This window comes from Cimex lectularius, unplaced genomic scaffold (assembly GCF_000648675.2).
Source record: "Cimex lectularius strain Harlan isolate CLEC.00 unplaced genomic scaffold, Clec_2.1 scaffold20, whole genome shotgun sequence".
NCBI classification, from domain to species: Eukaryota; Metazoa; Arthropoda; class Insecta; order Hemiptera; family Cimicidae; genus Cimex; species Cimex lectularius.
Genome location: NW_019392641.1, coordinates 2,063,418 through 2,072,807, shown reverse-complemented (window position 1 = coordinate 2,072,807; position 9,390 = coordinate 2,063,418).

Sequence of the window (9,390 nt, the reverse complement as noted above, 5' to 3'; positions counted from 1 at the left end):
TGTCAATAATATCTTTTAGAATATGTAAAGTTAATGTTTTTACTCTTGTTTAAATAAAAAATTTATTCATTATATACAGTTTATTCATGCTACAATTCATAAACATCATTGTATTTACATAAAACATCAATAATAATAAATATGGGGAAGAGTACTAAATGTGCCAATTTTTTAATAAGTACCAGTAAAGTTTGTATAGATATTTCTTTTTTTATATATTTCTTCTGGCATGTACTGTTTATTTATGTTAAATTTATTAAAATATCATATAAATTATAATATACATCACATAAATGTCTTAAAATATAACTAATATTGGGAAATAACCAAAAGATCAGTTGTATAATAATTTATTTATGCATAGTCCCAAAATAGCGAATTCTGCTTTATTTATTTATTTTTTTAATGAATTATTATGGATGCCACTTACAATTGCAGTGCTATTTATTTTAATTATCATCAATAATCAATTTGTAACATTACAATTTGTTGGCAAAGAGATCACTTATTTCTTTCGAAATCAGCCGAAGTAATCATTCTTTCTTACGTTTGTGGTCTTAAATCCCTTTCATCCCTTCTTTTCTACAAGAACTACAAGAGTTTTAAGAGCCAAGTTTCAAATACACAAATTGTTCAGACCTAATTTTGCTAGAGTGCACTGGAGTACTGCTGAGAGTTTGTGGAGCAGTTTAATTTTTAATTTTATTTGTTTATTATTATCATCACTTTTATGTACATATATTCTATTCAAATGAATTTCCTCCTGTTCACTGTATCCTATGCTGTATAAGAACTGTTTGTTTGTACTAGCTTGTAAAGAAGTATTTTCTATTTTCTTTTTCTTTTTAAAAAAATAAAGTTATTTTTCAATTATTTAATCATTTAAAAAAGTGGCACATTCACCTCTTTCTTATTATTTTCCATTGTTAATGGCTAGTGTTCTCTTTATAATTAAATACACGTTTGACATCTAAAGTTACAGTGATTTCTTTCAAATCCCAAAGATCTCGCTGGGAACGTTATTTTTTCTAAATTCACTAGTTTTCGTGGTCCGCTTGACCGATTGATATATTTCAATTAATTAAGGTTTCTAGTTGAGATAAAAAAGTCAGTGTCACGAGCGGGATTCGAACCCATATTTTTTCTGTTAAACCTATGAATTCCAAATTACCGCGCATTTGGAACGAGTTTTGTTTTTTCAGATTTTTACCTCCTGTTGATTTTCTTTGATTATGCTGTCCCTGCTAGCTGCTTTGCACTCATATGAAAATGATGCACAGAAACATCAGCCATTAATTTTTCATTAATTCCGTCGATGTGGACTCTCCTCATTGGATATTTTTACTAGTTTTCATTTTTTTTCGTTTCCATATTTTTGTTTGTGTTTTATAATTATTGTTTCGGTAGTTCATTTTTTCATTTGATTCTTAAAGGTTTCAGAATTCATTTTAATGATATTTTCTAACACTTTAGATCATTTTTAGTTGAATTTCGCACAAATAAACAGTTATAGCAAAATAAAATTTTAATAAATGTAATAACTAAGGAAGAAGAGAAACTTGGAAAGAACAAAAAGGCAGAAGTGGCATTTTCGCTATTTCACAATACCATTGAGCTTTTGTAATTAATGAGATATTTGTGTTAACTAGCATAAATAAGCTATTTTATTTTATTGTATAATTGATACTTGTAGGCATTTTAATAAATAATTAACAAATGGAATAACTTACACATTTGCAGATACCAAAGGTCAGAAGTGGCAAATTTACTCTTTTGCTCTTTTACATTATTAATGAGTTTTTGTAATTAAGGTAATATTTTTTTTAACTTTAGCGCAAATAAACGATATGGCAAAAGCAATGATATACTAATGGAATGAATGTAGAAATTTGCAGATACGAAAAATTAAGACGTGGTGATTTACTCCTTTTTTCTATTTTTCCTAATTATTGATGTTTTATGTAATTTTACGATATTTGTTGACAATTTCTGAAACGCGTTTCGGCATATCGCCGTCTTCAGTGTGTCTCAGACTAAGTACCGTAACAACCAAATTTCAGGTTCATTAAGCCAGTTGTAGCTTTTGTTGAAAATTACTTACTCCGACGACGCGACACCAGAAATTAACAATTAACTAACGGTCTCTAAACACCACAAATGTTCATTATTATATTTTGTGCAATTTCTATTACGTTTTTGTAAATCTGAAAATGTACTGATGGACAAAATAAACACACCACCCTTAAATTTTATTGTATTTGGGTTTATTCATATTTTCCATACCAAAAATAGGTTTAGTGGTAAAATAAGATATAAGATATAGGGTAAAAATAAGATATAATATATAAGTGGTAAATAGGTATAAGACATTTAAAAAGAAAAGTTTATTACCTAATTCTAAAAAAACAATTACTGAGTAAAGAACAAAAAACAGAAAATTCAAAAACAAATATAAATGTTAAAAAAAATTGTTGTCCCCTTTAATGCAAACGTTTTCTTATTCAAAAATTCAATAGATTTCTGATAAAATCCTAAGGAATTCTTTCTCATTCATCAAGAACAGCCGTTTCCAACTCTTCTAGGATGTTTGGACTTGGGTTTCGCCGACGTTGTCGTTGCATAAGTTGGTTCCAAATGTGTTAGATTGGGTTCAAATCTGGACTTCGAGCTGGCCACGCAAGCATTCAATTCCAACCGCATTCAGGTTGGAGTCAGTCATCCACAATACGTGCTCTATGGGCATTATCCTGCATTAGCAAGAGTCTCTCACTGATGTAGAGGCAAATGGCACATGTTCTTCGATTATGTCTTGTAAGTAACTGTGAATTTAGAAATCTTCCGCGCTCAACAACCAATTCGGTGCGGGCGTCCAAGGAACTGCCACTCTAGAGCCTCGATGACACACTGTGGAATGCCACCTGAGGAACCATACAGCATGGGGCGTACATTTCTCCTGTGCGTCTCCATATGATATTACGCCCATTTGAAGATTTGTGGCCAACTCTCACCACATCTGTAAAGAGAACTCGTCCCCAATGTTCCAATGTCCAATTCACGTGTTCCCGTGCGAATTGAAACCTGGCCATTTTCTGAGACGTGGTTACAAGAGGTCCACGAGCCGGATGCCTAAGAACGAAGTGTAAATGTTTAACAAAACAACTACATTCTGGCTTTATCAATAGTATTGAAATATCGATTGGAAATACGAGTAGAATAAATATATTTTGGAACTATTTCAATTTATTAAAAAAGTCCAAATTTTGTCCTGATAAAATGTTTTAAAATAATTTATAAATTTATTTAGAAATCGTGAGATGCGGTCTGGTGTGACGTAGGTTTTAGAAAAATATTTTCGTGCCAACGTTTCGATCTTTATTGAGATCATCTTCAGGACAATGTCAGGGCAAACATTGTTTACATATAACAATTACATTTTAGATGTGGAAAAGTGAATTTATACAATGCAAAATATATTTTTTTATATATTCAATCAAAGTATTTCTACTCACTCAAAGTGTTTGTCTTCTGTGTAATTGTGCCATTCTTGCGTGTCGTGTCGAGAGTGCCAGTGAGATTTTGCTATTTTTCGTTTATATACGTTGGATTTTGAAGGGGTGGGAAAGGATGTCGGTATAGAAAAGACATTTTTGTATAAGACTTCGGCTTCTTTGAGGTGAAAAGAGCCGACGAAAGGAAACAATGTGTTGGTAATGGTTCGGCCAGATTATCCTTTCATGATTATATAGAAAGAGATAAATAGGAAAAGGAAAGTTAAATTGTTGGGAAATTAGACTATGTGAAAAATATTTGATGTGTGGAATGTAATGTGATGATATAGGTATGTTATCTGTATTGAATTTGATTAATGATATTGGCGTAGCTGCGACTGAGTTTACATGTATCTGTTCTGTAATTGATGCTGTGTTTATCTCTGTTGATATAAACCATTTCTAAGAAATTACGTTTATGTTTGTTTTGTTCTGTGTGTAATACTTTTGGATTTTGAAGTCGAAATTGTGTTGGTGTTCAAAATGGTGGGTAGCGAGTGCTGTAGGATTTTGCTTAGGTTTTTGCAATCATAGATATGTTGCTTTACTCTCTTGTCCAGATATTGGGATGTAAGGCCGATGTAAGTTGCCGGACAGTTTAAACAGTTAATCTTGTAGATTACGTCAGATTTATTTGTTAATGGTGTGGGATCTTTAATTTTGGAAAAAAAATTTGAATTGTTTTATAATTTTTGAAAGCTATTTTAAAGTTATCGGACGAGAGAAATGTGTTTAATTTATGTGATAGGCCTTGGATAAATGGCATGGAAATGTATGCTGGTTTGTTTGTATTCGATAGATAATTTATAAAGCTCTGATATGCTTTCATTTTCCAATCTCTTGGCCAATCATTTCTCTAGCGTTTAATCTTTAAAACCATCAACTTGTTACGTTTATGAATAGAAACCCTCTTACACTTGTATAATTCTATCTATAATAACTGTTACTCTTGAAGAAGTACTGAAGATGATCTCGTTTCTAATGGTAAATAAAGTGCACGGCCGGATGGAATACATAATAAAATATTAAAATATTGCGAACTTGTTATTGGTCCCATTTAGGTTTCTCTTTTTAATAAATCCCTATCTACAGGAATTTTTCCTCTTTTCACTTCAAAATAGTTATACAATTCCGGTTTTTAAAAATAGTAATAAAAGTAATATTTGTAATTATAGATCAATTTGCGTACGACCTGCTGTAGGCAAAGTTTTTAAAAGTATCATATTAAATTCCTTAAACCCAATATTTAAAAAAAACGTTATTACTCATAATCAATATGGTTTTCATTCGCAAAGATCACCATCGATATATTAATATCTTTCAGTATTTTCCCGAAGGACTACAAGTTGATTGTATTTATAATGACTTTTCAAAAGCTTTTGATCATTTTGATCATAGGAACCTACTACAGAAATTACAAAAATTAGGTGCACACGGTAAATTATTATAGTTTTCATCCTATTTAGAAGATCGAATGCTTTAACAAATATTCAAATCTGTAATTTCACATAGTTTTCTAGCAATTTCTGGAGTTCCTCCAGGGTCGCACTTTCGGCCTTTTCTTTTTAAAATGTATAAAAACGATATCTCTTATTCTCTTCCATCCGTTATGACCGCATTCGTAGATGATTTATCCTAAAAATATTCTTAAAGACTAATTCTGTTTCAGACTGCTTACAACATCAACATGCCCTAGTAAAACTTAATAAATGGTGTTCAACTTTAATAATATTCTTTAAAATTCTGACAAATATTCAGTATGACTTTCCATAAAATAAAATATCCTATCAAATTTAACTACGCTATATCAGACTCGCTCCTAATTAGACGTGAAATTGTTAAAGATCTTGGCATCATAATTGACAGATAAATCTTCACACTCACATTAATACAACTATTGGTGTAGCAAATAAAACTTTAGGATTTATTATATGGCATACATTTCCATTTTCCAGATACAGTTAAAATTTCATACACTTCCACTGTAAGGCTAATATTACATTGATTACTGTTCACCTCTTTAGCTCAATCCACCCTTATCAGCCGCATAGAAGCAGCTCATCAAAAGATTTTTACGCCTGATAATTACAGAACAATCAAAGAAAACAGAAATCGTTAATGTCGGGATCTGAAATTGACGTATTGCAAGGAAATTCTTTGATTGCATATTATTACATAAATTATTACATTTCGTAACTGATTGCCCATTACTGCTTAACCGAATTAATTTTTATGTTTCGTCTTATCAGTCCAGAAGTCAATAACACTTTTTATTTATTGCCATAGAACTAATTATGCCAAATTGAGTTTTACATTAAGAACAACAAATATGTTAAACTCGTTCAAAAATATAGATATATTTAATGTCAGTTTAAGTAAATTTAAGCACATTTTATCATTAGAAAACTGAACATTGAATCATTACTATTAATTAGATAGTTTTAATACCTAGTTCAAATTGTTTCAATTAATTTTAAATAGTTTCTGTTTTTTATTTTTTGTATTATAAATATTTTTAAATTTATGTATTGCTATAGCCTTTATACTTTTCTGTATTCATTTGTAATTGGGAAAGAGTAAAATAAATAAATAACTAGAACCAATAGCTATCGCAATGTACGGATATAAAAAGCCAAAAATGTGAGATTTACTACAGTTTGCTTTACTCTTTTTTTCTCAATTGTTATTGATGTTGTATGTAATTTTTATGATATTTGTGATTGATATTTATAATTTATTAAATTAATCCATATTTGCTTAGTAGTCATAATTGACCATATTAATTATTTCAATTAATTATTCTTCTTTTCTAAGGTTTTTGGTTGACATGAATTGCCGAAGGTCGTGGGTTCGAATCCCGATGGTGACACTAATTTTTCATCTCAACCAAAAACCATAGATAAAAAGAATAAGTAATTTATACTTTATACGGTATTTTTGTTAAACGTAACAGGAAAAAGCAATTCATGGTTGAAAAGATAAACAAATTGAATAAGAATCAAGATTTTGGAGTATTCAAAAAAAATTGAAGTGACAAATATATTTGTTTTTACTATTTTTCTTTTTCTATTATGTCTTTCTATTATTCTATTATTTTATTTTTTCTATTTTTTAATTATATTCTTTTTTTGTTAAACGTAGCATAAATAAACATAGGCAAAATAAAAATACTACAAGTCCTACATATTTACTAATTAATTGAATTCTAATTGATTAGTTGTGTAATATCTATCACGCTTTTTTAAATAGTAGTGCGAATAAATAATTTATAATAAATTAATGGATAAAATCAATTATTATTATTATCATAAAATTAAGAGATTAACTCCTTTTTGGCATATTTTTGGCATATTCCGTTATTATAGAAATGTTTTTGTAATTTTTATGATTTTTTAGATAAACCCACAATAAATAAAATGTTTATATGAAAGAAATGAATAACAAACAGAATAAATATCAAAATTTGCAGTTATCTACAAGTCAAAACTGACAGATTTACTTCTGATTGCTATTTTCCATTATCATTGATATTTTTGGTGTTGTGATTTTTACGATATTTGTTATAATTTCTATGATATTCTTTTGCAGTACATAGCAACATAAACGGTTTATAACAAAAGTACAATTAACAAATGAAAAAAACACCGTACTGATAATATCAAAGTGGGAGATTTACGTCTTTTTGCCATTTTCCTTTATTTTTTGATATTTTATGAAATTTGTATGATATTTGTTGTAATTTCCATGATATTTTAAACGTAGAATAAATAAACATTGCATATATAATAAGATGTGGTTAACAAATGGGAAAATTATAAATTTGCAGATATCAAAACGCCAGAAATGACTGATTTGTTCTTTTTCCTCGAATTCCATTATTATTGAAATATTTCCGTAAGTTTTACGATGTTTCTAATAATTTTAATTTAATAATATTTTTATATTAAAGAAATGTATGACTGGTAGAATAGTTATTGAAATCAAACATTAATATGCAATTTATATTGCTATGATATTTATGTAAATTGGGCCATAGTTGGGACGGAAAATATTATAAAATATAGAATAAATCATCATAATACATAAAAAATCGACCCTCCTGCGCCATCTGCTGCTCGAGATTAACTCGTAAACCTTAAAATAAGCGAGAAAAACGCAAAATAATTTCACTTATTTGTAATTGTTTGCTAATGATTCTACCCTCCTGAGTCGATTGGCACAATAACTAAGGACGAAAGCAAATAAAATGTAAATGTGAAAATACTGCTATTTTGTCAAACATTTGAGACAAAAAGTCTCTAGCCTTAACTAACGCTAAATAAAACATGTTCCAAATCTCTCAGGAAATTATGATGTATATTTTTCTGTGTCAGCAGATCAATTTTATGTTCTAGATTCCAGGTGTACAAGCTCTACGCAGTTTGAAAAAAGTAAAAAGGTTATTTGTCAGGAAATTACTTGCACTGCTAACCCATACTCCTAAGTCAATATTATCATAAAAAATATCGTAAATGTTGTTATATTAAAAAATCATAAATATTAAGAGACTTCTGCTGATCTGGGTTACCTCAATAGATTAGAACTTTTCCAACATTTTCAAACGTTATCATCTTCCGAAGCATGGTTGTCCAGATAACAGGTCAAGAAATTAAAAAAAAAAAAATCAAGGCTCGCTCATTTGAAATATTTATTAAAGAAGCACAGTTCTCTAACTTAGCTGATGTAGACTGGCCTGGTCTATTTTCAATCCCTTTATCGAAAACGTGCTCACTCATTGAAGAATTTTTCTCTATTTAAAGTCCTCTCTCATAGCTTCCCTTGATTTCAGTTATGAGGTTAAGAGATAAGGGTATCCGCTCTATGCGCAACCCAATCCATGGCTGTATACACTATACAGAGATACTGTATTTGTATAATGAGATACAAATGCAGTATCCTAAGCGTTTCACCCTAGCCACAATGATGAAGCAAAGTCTTACCTAACTTCCTCTCTCGGTCATCTACAAACATACCACACTTCGATTCTCACAAATTTTAATTCTCAAAATTTATTAAACTACTTCGTCACCACGTTCTTGGACAACTCTAGCTCTAAATCCAATACACCCATACAAGTGTTTTTCCTTCAACTAGACTAATTCAATTTTTGAATGGACCGAGACCATGGGCAATCATAAAGTTTGCCTATACGCTTGGAAGTAAGGTATGAATTTGTTCAACTATTCCATTTTTTATAAATTTTTTCTAAGAAAATTTAACGCTATAATTTCTCCTTGTTTTCTTCACTTTCCTCCAAAAAGATCTATTTAATTTATAAGTATAATATAATTAATTAAAGTTTTAGTTGAGATAAAAAAGTCAATGGCACGAGCGGGATTCGAACCCACGATCTTCGGCTAGAAACGCCGCTGCTCTACCACTCGATCCACTCGGACAAAATTAAAAAGGTGGGATTGAGATGGGAAGTTAGTGTCCGAGTGGATCGAGGTCACGATAGCTCAAGTGGTAGAGCTGCGGCGTATCTAGCCGAAGATCGTGTGTTCGAATCCCGCTCGTGCCATTGACTTTTTTATCTCAACTAAAAACCTTAATTAATTGTAATGTATTAATTGGTCAAGCGGACCACGAAATTAGTGAATATAAGTATAATATTGAACCAGTTGCTTTTGGTGCTTCTAATATAATTACAATTATATATATATATATATATATACAAGCTCTACGCAGTTTGAAAAAAGTAAAAAGGTTATTTGTCAGGAAATTACTTGCACTGCTAACCCATACTCCTAAGTCAATATATCATAAAAAATATCGTAAATGTTGTTATATTAAAAAATCATAA